Below are 25,186 nucleotides of genomic sequence, written 5' to 3'. Positions count from 1 at the left end.
AGTCCTTGGCGCTCCTGGACAACCAATGGGTCAAAGACGAAATTAAAAGGGAAATCAGAAAATATCTGGAGACAAACAAAAATACAAACACAACATACCAAAACTTACGAGACACAGCAAAAGCACTTCTTGGAGTCTTATAGTGATTAATGCCTACATTAAGAAAAAAGAAAGATTCCACATAAACAACCTTAATATACACTTCAAGGAATTAAAGAAAGAATAAACTAAGCCCAAAGTTAGCAGGAAGGAAGTAATAAAGTTCAGAGCAGAAATAAATGAAATAGAGACTAGGAGACAATAGAAAAAAAAGTCCATGAAATTAAGAGTTGGTTTTTGAAAAGATAAAGAAAATTGACAAATCTGTAGCTGGACTAACTAAGAAAAAAAAGGAGACGACTCAAATAAACAAAATCATGGCGTGCCTTGGTAGCTCAGTCGGTTAAGCGTCCTACTTCAGCTCAGGTCATGATCTGATGGCTCCTGAGTTCAAGCCCCACATCGGGCTTTGTGCTGACAGCTCAGAGCCTGGAGCCTGCTTCGGATTCTGTGTCTCTGTCTCTCTCTGACCTTCCCCAACCTGAGCGCACACTCTCTCTCTCTCAAAAATAAACATTAAAAAATTTATCAAATAAACATTAAAATTTTTTTCAAATAAACAAAATCGTAACTGAATGAGGAGACATCACAATCAACATCAGAAATACAAAGGTTCATAAGCAGCTACTATGAACAATTATATATCAACAAATTAGATAACCTATTAAAAAGTGGATAAATTCCTAGAAATATACAACCTACCATGACATTGTTATGAAGAAATAGAAAATACGAACAGACCGATAATGAGTAAGGAGATCAAGTCAGTAATCAAAAACCTCTCAACAAAGAAAAGCCCAGGACCAGATGGTTTCACTGGTAATTTCTATCAAACATTTAGAGAAGAATTAAAGTCAGTCCTTCTCAAACTCTTCCAAAATATTGAAGAGTAAAGAACACTCTCAAACTCATTTTATGAGGCCAGCATTACTCTGATATCAAAGCCAAATAAAGAGACTACAAGAAAACTACAGGCCAATCCCCAATGAATATAGATGCAAAACTCAGAATACTAGCAAACCAAATTCAACTGCACTTTAAAAGGATCATATACCAGGGCACCTGGGTGGCTCAGTCAGTTAAGCTTCCGACTTCGGCTCAGGTCATGATCTCACGGTCTGTGAGTTTGGGCCCTGCATCGGGCTCTGTGCTGACACCTCAGAGCCTGGAGCCTGTTTCGAATTCTGTGTCTCTCCCTTTCTCCCTGCCCCTCCCCTGCTCATACTCTGTCTCTTTTGCTCTCAAAAATAAATAAAACATAAAAAAATTTTTTCAAAGGATCATACACCATGATCAATGGGATTTAACCCTGAGATGCATGGATGGTTTCAACATACCCAAATCAACAAATGCGATACACCACATTCACAAAATGAAAGATAGACAACATATGACCATCTTAACAGATGCAGAAAAAGCATGTGACAAAATTCAACATGCTTTCATGATAAAGCTTTCAAAAATTGGATACAGAAGAAATATACCTCAACATATTAAGGGCCATATAGTATTAGCTTTATTTACATAAAGCCCACAATTATTATCAATACTGAAGAGTAAAAAGCTAAATGCTTTCCTCTAAGATTACGAACAACACAAGAGTGCCCACTCTTATGATTTATATTCAACATAGTATAGGAAGTCCTGGCCAGAGCAATTAAGAAAAAAAAAAAAGTAAAGAAGTAAAACTGTATCTATATGAAGATGACATATTATAACTGGAAAACCCTAAAGATTATCCAAACACACTGTTATAACTTACAAATTCAGTAAAGTTGCAGACCATAAAATCAATATAAAAAAATCAGTTGTATTTCTATATAGAAACAACAAACCAGGTGAAAAAGAAAGAAAACAACCCGATTTCCAATAGCATCAAAGCCAAAAAATACTTAGGAATAAATTTAGCCAAGGAGGTGAAAGATCTGTACAATGAAAACCATAAGACACTGATGAGAGAAACTGAAGAAGTTCCACAAATAATGGAACTATGTAGATTCAATGCAATCCCTATCAAAATTCTAATGGCATTTTTCACAGAAATAGAAAAAACAACCCTAAAATTTGTATGAAGCCACAAAAGACCCCAACAGCCAAAGCAATCTTGAGGAAGAATAAAGATGGAAGCATCACACTTCCTGATTTAAACACTACGAAGCAATAATAATTAAAACATGTATAATACTAGCATAAAAATAAACACATAGGTCAATGGAACAGGAGTGAGAGCCAAATAAACCAATGCATATATGGTCAATTAATATTTGACAAGGGAGCCAAGAATCCTCAGTGGGGAAAAGATAGTCCTTTCAATGAAGAGTGATGGGACAACTGGATATTCACATGCAAAATAGTAAAATTGGACCCCCAACTTACAGCACTCACAAAAACTAACTCAAAATGTATTAAAGACTTAAATTTAAAAACTAAAACCATAGTGGCACCTGGGTGGCTCAGTTGGTTAAGCATCTGACTTTGGCTCAGGTTGTGATCTCACAGTTCATGAGTTCGAGTCCTGCTTTGGGTGAGCAGTACCCCGCTTCCAGTGAACACAAGCCCCACTTTCAGTGAGCCCCGCTTCTCTCTCTCTCCCCCCCTCCCTTTCTGTCTCTCTGCCACTTATGGGATTCTTCTCTCTGCCCTCGTTCACTTGCACCCTCTCTCTCTTTAAAAAAAAAAAAAAAAAAAAAAAAAGCAACTAAAACCATAAAACTCCTAGAAGAAAACACAGGAAAAAAAATCTCCTCAACGTTGGTCTTGGCAATGATTTTATGGATAAGACACCATGAGCACAAGTAATAAAGCATCAAACTAAAATTCTCCTGCATAGAAAAAAAAATCAACAAAATCAAGAGACAACGTATGGAATAGAAAAAAAAAATTGCAAACATTTATGTGATAAGGGTTTACTATCCAAAATATATAAGGAACTCACACAACTCCACAGCAACTGAACTAGTAACCCAACAGCAAAAACTCCTAGAAATCCAATTAAGAAATAGGCAGAGGAATGAATAGACATTTTTCTAAGGACAATGTACAAATGACCAATGAGTACATGAAAAGATGCTCAGCATCACTAATCTTTAGGGAAAGGCAAATGAAAACCATAATAAGATATCACTTCATACTTGTTAGAATGGCTATTATCAAAATACAAGAGATAACAAGTGCTGGTGAGGATGAGGAGAAAAGGGAAACCTTGTGCACTGTTGGTAGGATTGTAAACTGGCACAGCCACTATGAGAACCAGTATGGAAGTTCCTCCAAAAAATTAAAAATAGAATTATCATATGATCCAGCAATCTCACTCCTAGGTATATATCCCCCAAAATGCAATCACTATTTTGAAGAGACATCTGCACCCCTACGTTCACTGTAGCATTTATTTCACAACAGTCAAGACACAGACACAACTTAAGGGGTCATCGGGGGGTAAATGGATAAAGAAGCTATAGTAAACATATACAATGAAATTTTACATCTTGCTATTTATGACAACATGGATGAATCCTGAGGGGTTATGCTATGTAAAATAAGTCAGACAGAAAAAGACAAATACTGTATGATCTCACTTATATTTGAAATATAAAAAAGCTGAACTCATAGAAACAGAGCAGAATGGTGGTTGCTAGGGGCTGGGGGTTGGAAAAATGGGAAACGCTGGTCAAAGGGTACAAACTTCCAGTTATAAGATAAATAAGTCCTGGGAATGTAATGTACAGCATGGTGACTACGTTAACACCACTGTATTATACACTTAAAAACTGCTAAGAAAGTAGATCTTAAATGTGCTCACAACAACAAAAAACACTAATGCAAGTGATGGGTGTGTTATTGTGGTGATCATTTCACAATATATGTATCAAATTATTACACCGTATACCTTAAATGTATACAACGTTATATAAGTTAATTACATCTCAAGAAAGCTGGCGGGGGGGGGGGGGGCGGGGGCGGGGGTGGGGACTGTTAGTCTCTGTCACACACTAAGTGCACAATAAATATTACTACCATTATAATTTCTCACCAACTGTTAAGAGACAGAATTGATAGTACTCTTTGACTCATTTTAAAGTGGGAAAAATGGTATGGAAGCATTGCTCTCTCTTCAGAGAGCAAAGAAGACCCACATCTTTTCCAAGTTTAATATATGTGGGATGTTTGAATATACACACACCCCCCACTAGGGACTAGCCAGTTATCAGTTAAGGCAAGGAGATGGAAGGTTTAAGTTTGGAAAAGAGGATGAAAATAACTATTTATAAGGAAGTCTGCAAAGTCACAGAGGCAGAAGCTCTCTGGAGCACAGTGGAAGGATTTGGGAAAGATAGAGAAATGGGTCAAATGAGGAGCTGTTCCAAGTAGTATAAAGATGTGAGTTCAGAAGATAATAGAAAACAAAGGCAGCTTGTACTTCTGCCAGCTGACTCAGAAAAACAGTGAGATGAAACATAATGGAATTATTTCTAGGTTTTTGAAAAGAATATGTGCATTCTCTTTGGTTTATGTTATGATCCGAAAGGTGTCAAGAGATGATGTTATGGCATGCAGAAGTAAATACCCTTTCAAACTTTACCACATATTGTCCTACAGCTACTAACTACCTGCATTAGAGGGATAATAATCTCAACTCTGACTTCCAGTTAAGTTGTTTCCTTCACTGTAACATGTTCACATTCTCTCCTAAATTTTATTCCTGGATTTGTAACTAATTACTTGGAATAAATAGTCATTTGAATATAGTTTTATTTTTCTAATTGTATTTACTGTTTGCTATAAAGCAGCTGATCTGGGGACGCCTGGGTGGCCCAGTCAGTTAAGTGCCAGACTTTGGCTCAGGTCATGGTCTCACGGCTCGTGAGGGCCCTGTGTCGGGCTCTGTGCTGACAGCTCAAAGCCTGGAGCCTGCTTTGGACTTTGTGTCTCCCTCCCTTTCTCCGTCCCTCCCTCACTCACTCATGCTCTGTTTCTGTCTCTCAAAAATAAATAAACATTAAAAAATGTATTTAAAAAAGCTGATTTGCTATTTTCCTGCCCAATCTTAGTCATCACATAATTTTTTATCTTGGCATTTTACCACACATAGGAGTGTTCTGGCATCTCAAACCTGGGCATTTCAGCATGTACCTTCTCTTCCTGAACATTTTAAAAATATAAAATAAAACTAGAATCAGGGTGTGTAGGTGGCTCAGTTAGTTAAGTGTTGGATTCGTGGTTTCGGGTCAGGTCATGATCCCAAGTTTGTGAGTTCCAGCCCCACATCAGGCTCTGCACTGACAGTGAGGATGCTGCTGGGGATTCTCTCTCTCCCTCCCACTCTGTTCCTCCCATGTTCTCTCTTTCTCAAAATAACTTTATTTTTCAAAAAACACACTTAATCAAAAATACACTTAAACAAAAACTAGTACCAACATTATTCTCCATGGTTAATAGTTTTCAATTCAGAAAAACCTACTAATTTTAAGAATCTTAAGCTGGGAAAGATATTAAAAGCCAAATAATTCATCTTTTGTTTTGTAGATGAGCAAATTCACCTGAAAAAGAAACCTGTCTATGTTATTAACAAAATTAACAGCACAGCTATGATTAGATTTTAAATTTCCAGATTTTTTTTAAGTTTATTTATTTATTTTGAGAGAGAGAGTGCAAGTGAGCAGGGTAGGGGCAAAGAGAGGGCAGGGGGCAATCCCAAGCAGGCTCTGCACTGCCAGTGTGGAGCCCGACTTGGGGCTTGAAGTCACAAACGGTGAAATCATGAGCTGAGCCGAAATCAAGAGTTGGACTCTTAACCAACTGAGCCACCTAGGTGGCCCTAGGTTTCCAGATTTGTAATCTACTGTTCTATACTTAATCTGTTACTATTTTAAAAATCCATTTTGTATTCTTGAGTCTCCCCAATTTCACAATACCCTAAAAAACGTTCAGTGGTTATTTTGAAGTTCCCCAATTCCCTAGTGACTACCTCCATCAACAAATACTTTCAGATTATGTATTATGATCAAAATATAGGTGGTAAAAGAGATATAAAAGAAGTAAAATACCTTCACTAACCCAAAAGCTTACAAGATAATCAGGAAGCAAAAATATATGCCAAAAAGTTTAAAAAATTAAAAATAAACATATGGATGGCTAAGGTTTAAAAATAGGATAGGGAAGGCTGGGTGGCTCAGTCAGTTAAGCATCAACTTCGGCTCAGGTCATGATTTCATGGTTCATGGGTTTGAGCCCTGCAATGGGCCCTGTGCTGACAGCTCAGGGCCTGGAGCCTGCTTTGGATTCTTTGTCCCCCTCTCTCTGTGGTTCCTTCTCTGCCCATGCTCTGTCTTTATGTCTCTTAAAAATAAATAAATGTTAAACAATTTTTAATAAAATAATAAATAAAAGTAGGATAAAATAAATTATTAGGTATGCAGAGAGAATATAATCAAAACAATCTACAAAGGTTAGGAAGACAATACTGATACAGACTATATTAACTGCTAGCCCCATGTAGCTAAATTAAAATTAAATAAATAATTTAAAAATCAGTTTTTTTCAGTCACACTAGCCACATTTCAAGTACTCAAAGGCCACATATGGCTTGTGGTTGCCACAGCTGACAACACAGTTATAGAACCTTCCATCATTACTGCAGAAAGTTCTACTGGATGGCACTGAGGCCCAAGATGGATAAAATGGCAAGGAGACAAGATACATTAGGTCAGGTGTAAGGGAAGAAAAATAAGGAAACTTGCTGGAAAGGTACACAAAGGTAGAAATAAAAGATAAACAAAAATGAAGTCAAATTGAAGATTGTGAACTTTGATATTCAATGAAAAACACATGATTCTTCTTAAGGAGTAAAAAAGATCACAAACATTTGATTTTTGAGAATTTTAAAGAGATTTTACTGTTTCCTATGGACTAAATGTGGAATGACAAGGCAGTAAACTGCTGCATCACACATGTGGTATAAATATATACTTATGTACGTATAGCTTTAGTAAATAATGTTAATTTATAGCCCCACCATGAATTTATGATAATCCCAGTTGTTTGACATCCTTGCTAACACCTGGTATACACTAGTAACTTGATGACTCAAGCAAGACTAACCACATTTTATTCTAAAGTTTCATCTAATCAAAATTTTTAATTTCTAAAGGCCATTAAATAATAATTATAATGAAATACTAAATAAATTATTCTTGACTTAATCTTTTCTGGAACTAAACAATCAGTAGGTAAAGAAACAGTATTCCCTACATTCTGTAATGTAAGATTTCTATAAAAAAGTCAAGAATTCTATGGTTGGTCTAACTGATAACAGGATCAACAAAATGTACACCTACCCTAAGTCATTTATTATACAAATTTAATTTAAAAATAGGGATTTTAAAATATTAAATTTAGATTTATAGACCTACATTAAGTCACAGTATTAATCACAATTTTGAGTCAAGAACTTGTGAAACTTATAAAATAACCTCTTTTCAACCATGTTCAATTCTTAGTTACTTCTTCACTTCTCTGTTTTCTCTCATGACCGGTGAAAGAAAATACAAATATAAATATTATTAACATTTTAGCCCTATTGGGGACATGGAAATGCTATGCTAAATCAAATCAGTGAGAATAATCAATCTACATCTTAGTTGAGTCTCACAATCATCCCTCTGCAAGTTTTTAAGTATTATCATTACTATTATTTTCAGGTCTTTTTGTCTTATTTTTAGGAAAAAAATATATAAACTTTATTGAGGTATAAATGAAGCATGATATACTACATGTAATAAGCAGAATTCTAGAATGGCCCTCAAATCTTCTGCCCCTAGTGCTACTTCTATGATTCTATTACATTGTGTGTTAAGAGAGATTTTGAAGATGTAATTATAGCTGTTAATCAGCTAACTTAATATAGGGAGATTATATGTGTGGGCTTAATCTAATCACATGAGCTCTTTAAAGGCAGCATATTTTCCACTGATAGCAGAAGAGGAAGAGATTCAAAGCATGAGGGAGATTCACCAGGCCATGGCTGGCTTGAAGATGGAAGGGGCCACTTGAAAAGCACCTGAGTGGGGCCGCTAGAAGCCAAGAGCAACCTCTGGCTAACAGCCAGGAATAAAACAGGAACCTCAATTCCAAAACTGCAGGAAATGGGTTCTGACAACTTGAATGAGCCTGTAAGCTGATTCTTCCCCAAAGCATCCGGAAAGGAATGTAACTCAGTTGACACCTTGATTTTGGCCTTGTGAGACCCTAAGCAGAAAAACAGACAAGCCCACCCAGATTTCTGACATACGAAACTGTTAGATAATTAATAGGAATTGTTTTAATCTGTTAAATTTGTGGTTAACTCATTAAGCAGCAACAGAAAACTCATACACTGTACATACTTAAAGTGTACTGTTGGATCAGTTTCAAAAGTTTTAACAGTTTAACACTGAGAAATCACCAGTCACCCCTTAAACTTTCTGTGTCTCTTTGTAATCCCTCCCTCTATCCCTGTCCACAAGCAACCACTAACTTGCCTTTGGTCACTATAGATTTGTTTGCTTGTTGTAGAATTCTACATAAATGGAATCATAAAGTATTTACTTTTTCTTTTTGCCTGCCTTCTTTCCATTCAGCATAATGATTTTGAGATTCATCAGTGCTGTTCCATGTATCAATAATTCATTCATTTTACTGACTAGTATTTCATTGTATGGATGCATCATAGTTTGTTTATTCATCTGTTGACGGACATTTGGATTATTTTCAGTTTTGAGTTATTGCAAATAGTTACAATGAACACTTTGTATAAGTTTGTGTGTGGACATATATGTTGTTTTTCTTGGGGAATATACATATGTTTGTTTTAAAGACCTGGGGGGAATGAGAGGTGGGAGAAGAGTTAAGGGTACTTAAGCAGTGAAAAATGAGAGGGATTATTCTGACTTTCAAAAGTAAATTTCAGGAGAAGCTGTGATATCTCTTGTATCTGAAGAAGTGTCCAAGAAGTGGAGTCTACAAACTTTTTGATAGGCAGGAAGATGAGTTGATAGGCAAAGACTTTAAATCCCTTCTTTTAAAATTCTACTTAGTTTTCAAAACATTTTTCAATGGTTTTTGTTGCCTATATGCCTAATAAAATACAGTATCATACACGTTACATTTAACATTATAAAGATGTCTGAATTCCATATTTCTCATTTACTATGATGAGTAATGTCATTTAACTTTCTATGAACAGACTATACGACAGCAAGAGCCACAGCACAGCCTCAACCTAACCTCAATGGAAGGACCACATTTCAGCAAGAACCTAGCCTATATGGGAAGTCTTCAACCAATATTGTATACACATAAGCAAATAAAGAAAAGGGGTCCAAAACCAAGCATATAATGACAGGATTTGGTTACCACCAACTGAGCTTACTAAATTCAAAGTTCACTGTTAGGCAATTTTTATTTATTTATTCATTTTTAAATTTACACCCAAATTGTTAGGCAATTTTTAAAGAATACAAATGAGTGATGAAATTCAGAATTCTATCTGTGTCACTGACCTATCTGAAGTGATTATTGGGAACTTGAGCACATTTAAGAAAACTAATTCAAAGTGTTTTTTAACGAGTAAAGGTAATGTCAACACATAAAGAATGACTAGATATGAAAAAAAATTTCTATTTGGGTGGACATAAATTATACTTCACATCTCCTATTTTTTCCATGATTACTCTTCTATGAGAGCCCACTCTGACATAATCACATTTCACTTTTTCATTGTACAGTATTCTCAAGACAAGTAAGATATAAACTAAGATATGCAAGGCAGACAGCATATTTCTTGCTTCAAAAGTCATAAAAAGAAGCACAGGGAATACTCCCTAACTCTAGGAAGCTGGCATTACACTAAAACAAAAAGCAGATGACACTTCAAGAAAACTACAGACCAGTATCTCTCATGAATACAAATGCAAAACTCAGTAAAATTAGCAAAGTGAATTAAAAAATGCATTAAAAATTATATACCACAGTCAAGTGGGATTCATTCCAGTTATGGAAGGCTGATTCAATATTTAAAAATCAATTAATATAATCCATCACATGTATAGCCTAAAGAAGAAAAATCTCATTATCACATAGGTAGATGCAGATAAAACATTTGACAAAATCTAACACCCATTCATGATAAAACTTATCAGCAAACAGAGGATACAGAGGATAATTGCTCAACTTGATAAAGAACATCTACAAAAAACCTACAGCTCATATCATACTTAATGGTGAGAAACTAGCTTTCCCGCCAAGATCAAGGACAAAGGAAGAGATGTCCCCTCATCACATTATACTGAAGTTTTAGCTAATGCAATAAGAAAAGAAAAATTATACAGATTGAGAAGGAAGAAATAAAACTGTCTTTATTCGCAGACGACATGATTATATACATAGAAGATACAGAAGAATCAGGAAAAAAAAATCCACAACTCCTAGAACTATTGGGCAATTATAGCAAGGTTGCAGCATGTAAGGTTAATATACAAAACTCAACTGTTTTTCTATATACCAAAAATAAACAATTAAAATTTGAAATTAAAAGCACACTTACATAAGCACCCCAAAACTCAAAATACTTAGGTATAAATCTAATGAAATACATACAAGATCTGTAGGAGGAAAACTACAAAACTCTGATTAAAAAAAAAAAAGTCAAAGACAGGCATCTGTGTGGCTCATTCGGTTAAGATCTCTCTTTTTAATTTTTTTTAATGTTTCTATTTATTTTTGAGAGACAGAGAATGAATGAGGGAAGGGTAGAGAGAGAGGGAGACACAGACTCTGAAGCGGGCTCCAGGCTCTGAGCTGTCAGCACAGAGCACGATGTAGGGCTATAACTCATGACTGCAAGATCATGACCTGAGCCCAAGTTGGACACTTAATCAACTGAGCCACCCAGGCGCCCCTAAGCATCTGACTCTTAATTTCTGCTCAGGTCACGATCTCACCGCTCGGGAGGTGGAGCCCCACAGTGGGTTCTGCATTAACAGCCTGGAGCCTGCTTGGGATTCTCTCTCTGCCCCTCCCCATTCATGTGCACGCTCACTTGCTCTCTCTTTCTCTCAAAAAAATAAATAAACATTTTTTTAAAAATCAAAGGAAAACTAAGTAAATGGAGAGAAATTTTATGTTCATGGATAGGAAGACTCAATACTGTCAAATGTCAGCTCTTCCCAACTTGAGCTATAGACTCAATGCAATCCTAATTAAAATCTTAGCAAGTTATTTTGTGGCTATTTACAAACTGATTAGAAAGCTTACACAGAAAGGCAAAAACCAGAACAGTCATTGCAATATTGAAGAAGAACAAAGTTATTAGAGGACTGATACTATCTGACTTCAAAATTTACTATAAAACTACAGTCATCAAAACTGTAGTATTGATGAAAGAACAGACAAATAGATCAATGGAACAAATAAATACAGAAACCAGAAAGACTCTCACGTAAATATATGATCTTTGACAAAGGAGTAGAAGCAATACAATGGAGCAAAGATAGTCTTTTCACCAAATGTCACTGGAACAACTGAACATTCACATGCTACAAAAACTAGTATAATAATTAAGTCTAATCTAGACACAGACCTTACACCCTCCACAAAAATTAACTCAAAATGGATCACAGACCTAAATGTAAAATGCAAAACCATACAACTCCTAGAAGATAGCACAGAAAGAAATCTAGATGCCCGTGAGTTTGGCAATAGCTTTTTAGATATAACACCAGATCCATAAAAAAAATAAGCTAGACTTTACAAAAATTAAAAACTTCTGCTCTGTGAAAGACACTGTCAAGAGAATAAGACAAGCCATAGACTGGGAGAGAATATTCACAGAAGACTGAAAAAGGACTGTTACCCAAAATATATAGAGAACTCTTAAAACTCAACAGTAAGAAAACTAACAACCTAGTTAGAAACCAGACAAAAGACCTAAACAGAGAGTTTGCCAAAAAAAGATACAGATGGCAAATTAACATATACAAAGATGCTCAACATAAGTCATTAGAGAACTGCAAATTAAAATGATATACTACTACATACCTATTAGAATGGCCACAATCTGAAACACTGACGATACCACCCAAATCCTGATGAGAATGTGGAGCAACAGGAAATCACACTGCCGGTGAGGATACATACCGGTACGGCCACTCTGGGTCAAGGTTTGGCAATTTCTTACAAAACTAAACAAACTCTTACCATATAATCTAGCGGATCACACCCAATGAGTTGAAACCTTATGTCCATACAAAAGCCTGCACATAGATGTTTATAGCAGCTTTATTCATAATTGCAAAAGCTGGAAGCAACCAAGATGTCTTTCAACAGGTGAATGGATAAACAGGGTATGATATATCCAGACAACGGAATATTATCCAATGCTAAAAAGAAATGAGCTAACGAGCCATGAAAAGATATGGAGGAATCCTAAACGCATATTATTAAGAGAAAGAAACCAATCTGAATAGGCTATATACTGTATGATTCCAATGATATGACATTCTGAAAAAGGAAAAACTGGAGACAGTAAAAAATCAGTGGTTATCAGGGGTTAGGGAGGAGGGAAGAGATGAACAGGCAGAGCACAGAGGACTTTTAGGGCATTCTCTAAAATGGTGGTTACATGTTATCAGACATCTGTCAAAATCTACAGAACATATAACACCAAGATTGAACCCTAAAGTAAATTATGGACTTTAGGTGATAACGATGTGTCAGGGTAGGTTCACTGATTGTAATAAATGTATCACTGTGGTGGCAGGATGTTGAAATGTTGATAGTGGGGGAGGCTATACATATATGACCTGAAGGTGAATGTGGAAACTCTCTGTACTTTATGCTCAATTTTGCTGTAAACCTAAAACTGCTATAAAAAATAAAATCCACTTAAAAGTAATAAAAAATGTGAATGTACTTAATCCCAAGGAATTGTACACTTTCAAAATGGTTAAAATGGTAAATTTTGTTATGTGTTTTTTTTTTTCTAAAAGTCATTGAGAGGGTTCTAGCAATATTAGGAACCAAGAGTATATGTTCTATTTAGATATCTGTCTCCTCTCTTATCTCATCTTACTCAAACTATTGTCTCAGTCCACCTGAGCTGCTGTAACAGAATATCATATACTGGGTGGCTTATGAACAACAGAAATTTATTTCTCATAGTTCTGGAGGCTTGGAAGTCCAAGATCAGAACAAATCAAGGCTGTCCAAGATCAAGATGTCTGATGAGGGCCCCCTTTCTTGTCTATAGATGGCTGTCTTCTTGCTGTGTCTTCATGCGATGGAAGGAGCAAGGGAGCTTTTATTAACTATATTATACATACACACACACACACGCACGCATATATATATATACATATATCGATCTATCTATCACTGGGACACCTGGGAGGCTCAGTCGGTTAAGCACCTGACTCTTGATTTTGGCCCAGGTCATGATCTCATGGTTTGTGGGTTTGAGCCTAACACTGGGCTCCATGCTGACAGTATGGAGCCTGCTTGGGATTCTCTCTCTCTCTCTCTCTCTCTCTCTCTCTCTCTCTCTCTCTCTCTCAATCCCCTTCCATTCTGCTCCTCCTGAGCTCTCTCTAAATAAATAAACCTAAAAAAAAATAATAATATCATCATTTAAGTCTCCTTTAAGGCAATATTTTTTCTAACTACTTCCTTCTGGCTTAGACCTTCTATAGCATTGCTCATTCAAAGAACTACAGAATTTTAGTCCCACCCTGGAACTTCTGATCAAAATCAGCTTTCTACCAAGATCCCCAGGTAATCAGGATGCACAATAAAATCTGAGTACGGTATTCTGGAAGACCTAGCACCTCTTCCTCCTGTAGGTTCCTTGCAAGGAACATGAATTCTAGAGATAAAGGGAATAATGTACCAGAGTCAAACGGATAAGGCCAAGGTTTTATCAAAGGAAAAGGAATAAGGATGCAGTAATGCAAAATTAGATTTAAGAAGTATCATGGGTATAGTTGGGAAAAGAAACATTCATGAGAAAAATACGTGGTATGCCAAGCCAACACAATTACTGTGGTCATTTTTGCAATCTACCACAGACATACATATTGGGTATTATGTTAAGTATTATGTATTTATTTTTAGGGAAATAAAACTCTTACTTTGTGCCAGGAACTTTGCTAAATGCTACATACATGTAGATGTGTATGTTTTTATGTATTTAATCATTACATTAAGTCCTTACAAAAAGTCCTTAGGGTAGGGATAGGCTATTCTACTTTACATGCAGGGAGACTGAAGTTTAAGAAGGTAATAACTAGACCAAAATATTATTACTTATACAGAACTGAATCAAAATTGGAAATGAGGTTTTTATAGGTATCACCTAGTTCAATGTTTTTTCCCCTAGTATATCATCCTATGTTTTCTAGAAATCTATTGCAAGATCCTAGTGGTCCTCTAACACCTCCATAGAGTAGCCTCTAAATAATGTCACGTAACAAAATAGTTTATAATTTGAGATGTAAGTCAAATTTGCTTGATTACTTTGGTACAGTACACCTAGCCGAACAAATCAACTTAAATAAGAAGTTGTTCACATGGCACAGGAGTCATCTTCTTTCAGACTGATTCTTGGAACTTAATTTTTCTTTCAAAAAGAATTCATTCAATGAATGCCTATTGTCTGTCAGTAACTGTACTAAATACTGAAATACAGCAAAATAATCTGCTTTCATAAACTTTATTTCAAAGTTTTCCCCACATGAAGATGCCCTTCTTGAATCATGAAAATAAAGGATTAATAGGGGGAGTGGTTATCTTTAGAGAAATTTCTGGAATCTACTATTTTAATGGGAACATATTCCTTTTTACATTCAAACCCTGCGATATAGCTAATGACAAATTTGAGTCACCTGCAGGTATTATTAGATATTCACAAATATGCATTTAATTGCCCAAGTCAAAAGCCTATCAGTCATTCTTGACCTCTCCCACTACTTATTACCCACATCTTTTGTACCACTTAGTTGATTTTACCTTCAAAATATCTATCAAATCCATCCACTACTCTCCATCTCCACTAACACTCCATGATCAAGCTGCTCAGACCATAACTGACACTCATTTGATCTCCCTGTGTCCATTCTTGCCTTCTTAGAGCAGCTATTGATATCCTTAAAATATAAGTCTTATCATGTTATTTCTCCTGCTTAAAACCTTTCACAATAGCTTCCCTAATATAACTGTAATCCCTTCACTGTAGCCTATAAGAGCCTGCTTATCTTTCCATCCTCACCTTGAGCCCTTCTCCCTGTTGCTCTAGTCACACTATCCTCTTTTCTGTCACACCACTCTTTTTCACTGTAGGGTCTTTGTATGCACTGTTTCCCCTTAGCATTTCTGGCTCCTTTTCATTTCTCAAGGCTCAGAAAGGCCTTTCCTAATTCCTCTTAAATAGATCCCCTTGTTATCCTATTATAGTGTCCTATCTGTTTTCTTCATAGCATGTTTTCAACTTATAAATATATATTTACTTGCTTATATCTTTCCTACTAGGCTATAAATTAGAGTAGAAACTATGTTTCATTCATACTGCCCAATAGTTACCATACTACTTGCTACATAGTAAGTGTTCAATAAGTACTTTTAAAAATAAACAATGTTTACTTTCTGTATGACATCATGTTGGTTTATTTTCCAACAGCAAATAGTGAAAGAAGGGACAAAACTAAATTCACCACAGGGAATTAAAATGAAAAGGTCTCCAGGGTCAACACCCAACATGAAAATACAGTTTATTACCTAAAAATAAATGCCTGTTACCATCACCTAAATTATTAATTGTCAGACAAATAAAGCCTAGTTCCTATGTGCCTGGAGTATCTAGGATTAGCAGTTCGCTACTTAGAAACAGGGAAAATCATATCACTGCTAGTGTAACTTAATAACAGGCTTTCCTCACTTTTCCTATTTCACTATAAGAGCATTTACCAGGTTAAGTATCAGGCTGTTGAAACATACAGACATGAAATTTACATACGAACTCCCAAATACAGCACAGTGTAGTTCCAAAAACAGGATTACAACACTGTTTCTGGCATAACAGCAATAACTGTGTTGAAACAGATTAAATAATGGTTGTTTGTAGGTAGTTGAAAAGAGGGAATTTCTAAGGTCAGTTATTGTAAAGGGGAATAACATGTCTGTAGGGCATGTAAATTAATAAAATGAACTAAACTTAGGTAGGTCACTAATTAAAAAAAAATTATATCGAATAGTAGTTAGCACTGAATGAAGTGTTTCTCCACTATATTCAGAAAAAACAACCCTGTCTTTTATTTTGTGAAGTAATATTTATTGCTGCTGGTTATTACATAATCAATATGTTTCTTGAAGAAAATCTGGGAAATATTCACATACATAAAAATAAAAATCATCCCAGATCCCAGCAACTAGAGAGACTAACAGTTAACATCTTATTCAACAAATAACTGTATTTTAGACTGACTACAGTATTATGTAGACATAACTTTTTTTTTTTTTTTTATAATGTAGACATACTCTTAAAGTGAATTAGATTCTCTTAACCGACTGAGCCACCCAGGTCAGAATTTTTTAAGTTCCTGAGCAGCCAAGAGTTAGATTCTAAGAGTATGTCTACATTAAAAAAAAAAAAAAAAAAAAAAAAAAGGTATGTCTACATAATACTGTAGTCAGTCTAAAGTACAGTTATTTGTTGAATAAGATGTTAACTGGAGAGTGCTATGCTAAGTGAATTAAGTCATACAGAGAAAGACAGATACCCTGTTTTCACTCTTATGTGGATCCTGAGAAACTTAACAGAAGACCATGGGGGAGGGGAAGGGAAAAAAAAAAAAAAAGTTAGAGAGGAGGGAGCCAAAACATAACAGACTCTTAAAAACTGAGAACAAACCGAGGGTTGATGGGGGTGGGAGGGAGGGGAGGGTGGGTGATGGGTCTTGAGGAGGGCACCTGTTGGAATGAGCCCTGGGTGTTGTATGGAAACCAATTTGACAATAAATTTCATATTTAATAATGAAAAAGAGAATCTAATTCTCTCTATATATTCTGTGCCTATTCAATTACAGATTTTTGTTCACGCCATTCTCTCCTCAAAGAACGAACCCAATCTCAATCCACTCACCTTTAGGATTGAGAGCTATTTAACATCTCTGAGCAGCTGTTTTACCACAAGATTTTTGTGGGATTTACAGCTTTCCAGTTATAGATAAATAAATCATGGGATTAGGGAATACAGTCAATGATATTGTAATAACATTGTATGGTGACAGATGGTAGCTACATTTGTGATGAGCATAACATATAGAGTTGTTGAATAACTATGTTATACACCTGAAAATAATGTAACATGGTGTGTTAGCTCCAACTAAAATAACAATACACATTAAGAGGCTAGTAAGTAGGTGCTGTACAAATGGTAGTCATTGTTATAGCTAAATTGTCACCTCTTTATTTCAGCCCGTATCCTATTTATAGGTCATTTACATTATGGTACCTAATCATAAGCCAACATATGTCTTATCTCCCTTACTAGGATCTGAGATGATCTAGGAAGTTCCCAAGTCTCACATTTTATACTCCTTACAGCGTATACAGAAACTTAAGGTCAATTCAATAATAGTTTTTCACGCTATTACCTGTAAATCATTAAGTTGAGAGACAAAGAGATGAGCAAAGTCTCAATTTCTGCCCTCATGTAGCTTACAATTTTGTAGCAGGAAAGAGACATTATTTAGTGTAAATGACTCTAGGTCTACAAACCCTTTATTTGAAACCCTTGGGGATGAATGTGTTTCATGTTTAGAATTTCTCAAATTTTAGAAAGGTAATACAATACATATACTCATAGTAAATAACCACTCAGCAAGGTCTAGGCCAGTACCATATGATCAAACTTATTTATCTTGTAAAATGTATGAATATTTATCCTAACTGGTATAAATGAAGACTACCAATAGCCTCACATCAGTTCAAGTATGGCTTTATCACTGTATATTTCCAACTGCTGCTATCACAAATTACCAGAAACTTAGTGGCTTACACAATACAAATTTATTATCTTACAGTTTTAGAAGTCAGACGTCTCCCTGAGCTAAGGCCAAGATGTCTAGGGCTGGGTTCTTTCTAGAAATCTATGAGAGAATTTGTTCTTTGTCTTTTCCAGCTTCTAAAGGCGGTCAGTATTCCTTGGCTTCTGGCCTTCTTTCATCTTGAGAACCAGTTATCTCATCACCCTGACCTCTGATTCTGCCATCACATCTTCTCTGACTCTCTTGCCTCTCTCTTTCCCTTATATGGACCCTTGTGATTATATTCAGCCTGTCTCAATTATCCAGGCTAATCTCCCCATTTTAAGACACTTAATTTAATCACCTCTGCAAAGTCCCTTTTGCCAAGTAAGGCAACATAGTCACAGCTTCCAGGGATTAGGACATGGACATCTTTGGGGGTCCATTATTCTGCACACCACAGCCACCAAATGAGTTAAAAAAAATACTCCTGACTTTCACATTCTTTTGGACTTCAGAATTACAGATAAGGAATCTTGGATCTGTATCATCCAAGGTAGTATAAGGGCAGTGATATAAGAAAAGCACAGGATAACTGTAGAAATAATGAGTGGAAAGACCACAACCAGCTAACCAGCTACCTATCATTAAAAACTTCATGAATAGGTGGCATTTGATGAGAGGCTTCAAGGATGCAAAGGATTATGACAGGTGAACACTGGTAAACCTTACAAAAGGTAATTTTCAGACATACTTGCTCCCAGAACTTTTCAGACATACAAAGCAGCAACAACAAATTCAGACAGGAAACCACCCTTGAAAAATGCAGGGATTAAGGGTGCTGAACCTCTGCACTGTCGAAAATCCACATGTAATTTCTGACTACCCCACAACTTACCATTAATAGTCTATTATTAACCAGATGCGTTACTGATAACATAAATAGTTGATTAACACATATTTTGTATGTTAGATGTAGTATATATTATAATCTTACAATAAAGGAAGCTAAAGAGAATAAAATGTTGAAATCATTAGGAAAAGAAAATATATTTACAGTACTATACTATAAAAAAATGTTTATAAGTGGACCTGTGCAGTTCAAACCCACATTGTTCAGGGTCACCTGTACAGTACGTATTGGAGAAAGAAAGAATTACAGTTTGAGCTATACTGAATACAATTATAAGAGCAGTTAAAGAAAGCTGAAGGACAGATACAATGGGCTATGTTGCTTGTCAGGATGAAGAGTCTGTCCTTAATCCGGGAGAAAAGTGAGTAAGGTAGAAATAGTTTGAACAGAGAAATGACAGCATATAATTGCTGTTCCACTGGAGAAAGATTAACGTGGCAGGAGGACTGATTCAAATTGGGTAAGAGAGAAGAGTAGCAGACCAGTGACTAATCTAAAGAAGTTATAGGTATTTTAACTGGGGTGGTTGAGAACTAAAATTATGTCAAGGTAACTAAAATTCATACGACATTTTTACCAACGTGATTTTTTTTTTTTTACGCAGGCCCAGAATTTACATGCTTACTTAGCTGCTTTTTTTATTTAATATGAAATTTATTGTCAAATTGGTTTCCATACAACACCCAGTGCTCATCCCAAAAGGTGCCCTCCTCAATGCCCATCACCCACTCTCCCCTCCCTCCCACCCCCCATCAACCCTCAGTTTGTTCTCAGTTTTTAAGAGTCTCTTATGGTTTGGCTCCCTCTGTTTTTTTTTTTTTTTCCTCCCCCCCCCCCCCCGGCCATGGTCTTCTGTTAAGTTTCTCAGGACCCACATAAGAGTGAAAACATATGGTATCTGTCTTTCTCTGTATGACTTATTTCACTTAGCATAACACTCTCCAGTTCCATCCACGTTGCTACAAAAGGCCAGATTTCATTCTTTCTCATTGCCGTGTAGTATTCCATGTGTATATAAACCACAATTTCTTTATCCATTCGTCAGTTGATGGACATTTAGGCTCTTACCATAATTTACCAACATGATTTTTCATAAAAGTAAGCTACTAATTATACTGCTACATGTCACTTACCATTCTAAATGCTTTGTATCTCCCAAAAGAGTATGAAAGAGTTTAACTCCACTTTATAGATGAGAAGATTAAGGCACAGAAGTGTAAGCTATCCTATACTGAGTTAGTGTGGCTAGGATTTAATCAGGTAGATTTCAAAGTCCAAAGAAATAAGAGCCCAAAAGGACATAATGTTAATTTGAAAGCTGGATAAATTAATTTGTGAAAAACTCACCATTTCACTGGACAGTAGACTATGATAAGTCAAAGATGTACAGTATAAACGGTAAAACAAACACTAAAATATCACAAGGAGTTATAACTATTAATCCAACAAAGGAGACAGAATGGAGCCATTAAAAAAACGACTCAATCTAAAAGAAGACCAAAAAAGGAGATAAATAGGATTGATGAACAGTAAAGACAGAAAGAAAACAAATGGAAAAATGATAGATTTAAACTCTATCATACTGGGGTGCCTGGGTGGCTCAGTCAGTTAAGCATCCGACTTCAGCTTAGGTCATGATCTCATGGTTCGTGGGTTCGAGCCCTGCGTCAGGGTCTGGGATGACAGTTCAGAGCGTGGAGCCTGTTTCGCATTCTGTGTCTCCCTCTTTCTCTGCACTTCCCCTACTCATGCTGTCTCTGTCTCTCTCAAAAATAAACTTAAAAAATTTTTTTTAACTCTGTCATATCAATATTCGTATTAACCATAAATGATCTGAACGTGCCAATTAAAAGGCAGAAACTGTGGAACTACATTTAAAAAAGTAAGGGCCATCTATATGCTGCCTACAAGAAATCTGCTTTAAATATGAAGACACAGAGAGGTTAAAAGTAAAAGAATGGAAAAAGATATATCATGCTAATGCTAATGAATAAAAGGTTGGAATGACTATATTAATATCAGACAAAGTCAATTTTAGAGAAAGACTATTACTAGAGATAAAGAGGATCATTCATAATAATAAAAGTCAATTCATCAAAGACACAAAAATCTAAAATGTTTATGCAACTTATAAATAAATAGATTTAAAGTACAGCAAAAATAGAACTTTAAGAAAAAATTAAAAGGCCACAGCTACAGTCAGAAATTTCAACTTCTCTTTCAAAAAATGACAGAACAAGTAGACAGAAAATAATACAGAGGCTTGAAGAACATCATCAACAAACTTGACCTAATTGAATTTTATAGAACATCCTATTTCAAAACAGACTACATACTTTTTCACGTATACAAGTAACATTTACCAACAGAGACCACATTCTGTGCTAAGAATAAATGAATTTTAAAAGATTCAAATCTTACAGAGTGTGTTTTCTGACCACAATCTAATTATAAATCAACAACATAAAAATACTTGGAAAATATATAAATATTTGGAAACAAAACATATCTCCAAAAACCCCGAGTCAAAGAAAAAAATAAAAAAATTAGAAGTTATTTTGAACTAACTGAAAATGGAAACAACATATCAAAATTTGAAGGAAGGAATTTAAACTAGTAGTACTTTAAAGTATCAGTACACAGAGGGGATTTACAGCACTAAAATGTCTTTATTAGAAAAGAAGAAAAGTCTCAAATGAATGGTTTCAACTATATTCACCTCAAGAAAACTAGAAAAAATAGAGCAAATAAACTTCAAAGCAGCAAAAAAGAAGAAATAATAAAGATTAGAGAAGTCAATGGAACAGAAAACAGAAAAGTAACTGAGGAAAAAAAATGAAACCACAAGCTGGTTCTTTGAGAACATCAATAAAACTGATAAACCACTAGCCAGACTGATCGGGGAAGAAAAAACAAGATACAAATTGCCAATATCCAGAATCAGTGGCGTGATAACAACTCTTATCTATAGATTCTACAGATATTGAAGAATAGTTAGGGAGGGATGCCTGCTGGCTCAGTCAGAAGAGCATGTGACTCTTGATCTGAGGGTTGAGAGTTCGAGCTCCACATTGGGTACAGAGATTACTTAAATATATATATTTTAAAAAAGAATAGTTAGGGAATATTATAAACAACTTATCCCAATAAATCAACATCTTCAGTGAAATGAACAAATTCCTTGAAAGACACAGCTACTAAGGCTCACTCAAGAAGTAAGTAACCTACATAGCCTATTGAAAAACAGAAACACTATTGAATGATTTATACTACTGGACTTCAATACTTATAAAAATAATTCCACATATATGTAGTCAATTTTTCACATCAAAAAAAAAAAAGCTTTGATCTTTACCTCATACCATGCATAAATGGGTCATAGAGCTAAATGTAGAATATAAAGTGATAAAACTTCTTAGAAAAAAAATCTTTGTGACCTTGGGTTAGGTAAAGATTTCTTAGATATAACACCAAAAGTACAATCCATAAAGTGAAAGCTATTAAATTGGAATACATCAAAATTAAGAACTTCTGCTCTTTGAAAGACACTGTTAAGAGAATGAAGAAACAGGGGCGCCTGGGTGGCTCAGTCGGTTAAGCGTCCAACTTCAGCTCAGGTCATGATCTCACGGTTCGTGAGTTTGAGCCCCACATGGGGCTCTGTGCTGACAGCCAAGAGCCTGGAGCCTGCTTCGAATTCTGTGTCTCCCTCTCTTCCTGCCCCTCCCCTTCTTGCCCTCTGTCTCTCTCTCAAAAATAAATAAACATTAAAAAAAAAATTAAAAAAAAAAGAGAGAATGAAGAAACAATCCACAGGTCAAGAGAAAATATTTGCAAATCTACTGTCTGATAAAGCACATGTATCCAGAATTAAAAAAAAAGAAAAAAGAAAAAAACCTCTTCAAATTCAATTAGAAAATAAGCCAATAGATAAATGGCCAAAGATTTGAACAGATACTTTACAAAAGAAAATATACAAATGGCATATGAAAACATGATCAAGATCGTTACTCATTAGGGAAATGCAAATTTAAGCCATAATGAGATACCACTACAAACCTATTAGAATGGCTAAAATCAGAATGGTGAGGGGGCACCTGGGTGGCTCAGTCAGTTAAGCATCCGACTTTGGCTCAGATCATGATCTCACACTTTGTGGGTTTGAGCCCCACATAGGGCTCTGTGCTGATAGGCTCTGAGCCTGGAGCTTGCTTCAGATTTTGTGTCTCCCCCTCTGTCTGCCCCTCCCCTGCCTGCCCTCTCTCTCAAAAACTAATAAAACATTTAAAATTTTTTCAAAAGTAAATAGAATGGTGAGGATGTAGAGCAACTGAACTCATAACTTGCTCGTAGAAATATAAAATGGCACAATCACTTTGAAAAACACTTTGGCACCTTCTTATAAAGATAAACAAATGCCTATTATTGACCCAGCCATTCCACTTCCATCTATTTACTCAAGGGAGATGAAAGCATATGTCTAAACAATGACTATTTGCAATAGCTCAAACCTGAAAACAACACAAATGTCCATCAACAGATGAATGAATAACAAACTGTTATATGGAATACTGTTCATACAATAAAATAGCATTCAGAAATAAAATGAACTAATAATTATGGATGAAACAACATGGGTGAATCTTAAAATTTTTTTGTTAATATTTATTTATTTTTGAGACAGAGAGAGACAGAGCATGAACGGGGGAGGGGCAGAGAGAGAGGGAGACACAGAATCGGAAGCAGGCTCCAGGCTCTGGGCCATCAACCCAGAGCCCGACGCGGGGCTCGAACCCACGGACCGCGAGATCGTGACCTGAGCTGAAGTTGGACGCTCAACCGACTGAGCCACCCAGGCGCCCCAACATGGGTGAATCTTAAAATCATTATGTGGACTGAAAAGAGCCAAACAAAAAAGAACATATACTATATGATTCCATTCCTATAAAGTTCCAGAAAATGCAAGCTAACCTATAGTGACAGAAAATAGATCAGTGGTTGCCTGGGGTGGGGGTGGGGGTGGGTGGGGTTGGAGAGGTTGGTGGAAGGAGCAGGGAGAGGTAGGATGCAGAAATTACAAAGGAAGACTAGTACATTTGGGGGGATTCATTATCTTGACATGATAGTTTCAGGAAAGCATCCTTAAGTCAAAATTTATCCAACTGTGCAATTTATTTTATGTCAATTACATTTCAATAAAGCTATCAAAAATCCATTTAATCAAATAGCATTATTTATTCAATAGAGTCAGTACTCATGTCATGCTACAAAATGCTTATTTCCTACCACCTATAAACAAAACAATTGATGATTTAAACTTATGATAGTAATATTAGACATCAATGTGCAAGAGAACACTGTCAAAAATTTTTCTGGAAACATGCAAGCAAAAAATTTTGAAGACTAATGGATTAAAACAGTGCAAATTCAGACAAGCTCAGGTAGATGAAGGAGCTTTGCTATCTTCTCTCCACATGCCAATCCTATTCTTGACTTGAAAATAAATATAGTAGTCACAATGGAAAACTGGGAAGTGTGCAACTTTAACAATTTCCATCCCATCACTAAAAATAATCCACAGCTATAAAATAGAAGATGAGCTGGATGACTAGACTTTGTAATTTTCCTATGTCAAAGTCAAATATTTCTCCACAGAAACCATTTCACATGGCAAAGTTCCAGACCAGTCCCCAAATCCTATTTAAGCAGTAGGGATTAATTATTCTCTCTTTCTTCCACATCACTGTTTTCCCCTCTACTAGATCACTGCCATCAACATAGAGACATGCTATAATTTCATCCTTCTTAAAAAAAAAAACATCAAAAACAGAAACAAATCTTTCTTGGTCCCAACCTCTCCATCGAGCAAACCTACCAACCCTGCACCCTTCCCCCATTTCTTCCCCCCCACTCCTTTATGGCAATATTCATTGAATGAGGTCTCTGATTCTCTCCTCTAATTCTCACTTAAATCTGTCTCATAAAGGTTTTTATTCCCAGCATTGTACCAAACCATCTCACCATGGCTATTTTTTCTAACCAGAAGTTAATTCTCAGGCCTCGTCTCACTCAACCTCTTAACTACATCTGACACAGTTGTTCACTCCTTGAAAATACTTTCTTA

At 35.8% G+C, this 25,186-nt stretch overlaps 1 protein-coding gene across 8 annotated transcripts in view; it reads right to left on the bottom strand.

Moving 5' to 3' along the window:
- The window catches only part of WASF1 (WASP family member 1), a 70,240-nt gene that overhangs the window by 28,060 nt on the left and 16,994 nt on the right, over positions 1-25,186 (bottom strand). Inside the window, exon 1 of one of the 8 annotated variants that reach the window (XM_019443068.2) lies at positions 99-120. The exons of the other annotated variants lie outside the window; for them this stretch is intronic. The gene's annotated coding sequence lies outside the window, so the exon portion shown is untranslated. Of the gene's footprint in view, positions 1-98; positions 121-25,186 lie in introns of those variants that run through there. 8 annotated transcript variants of the gene reach the window in all.

The sequence above is a fragment of the Panthera pardus genome, unplaced genomic scaffold, assembly GCF_024362965.1.
Source record: "Panthera pardus isolate Hobbes unplaced genomic scaffold, ASM2436296v1 HiC_scaffold_17, whole genome shotgun sequence".
NCBI classification, from domain to species: domain Eukaryota; kingdom Metazoa; phylum Chordata; class Mammalia; order Carnivora; family Felidae; genus Panthera; species Panthera pardus.
Note: the sequence above shows the minus strand (reverse complement) of the source record. Positions and strands in the feature narration are given on the sequence as shown.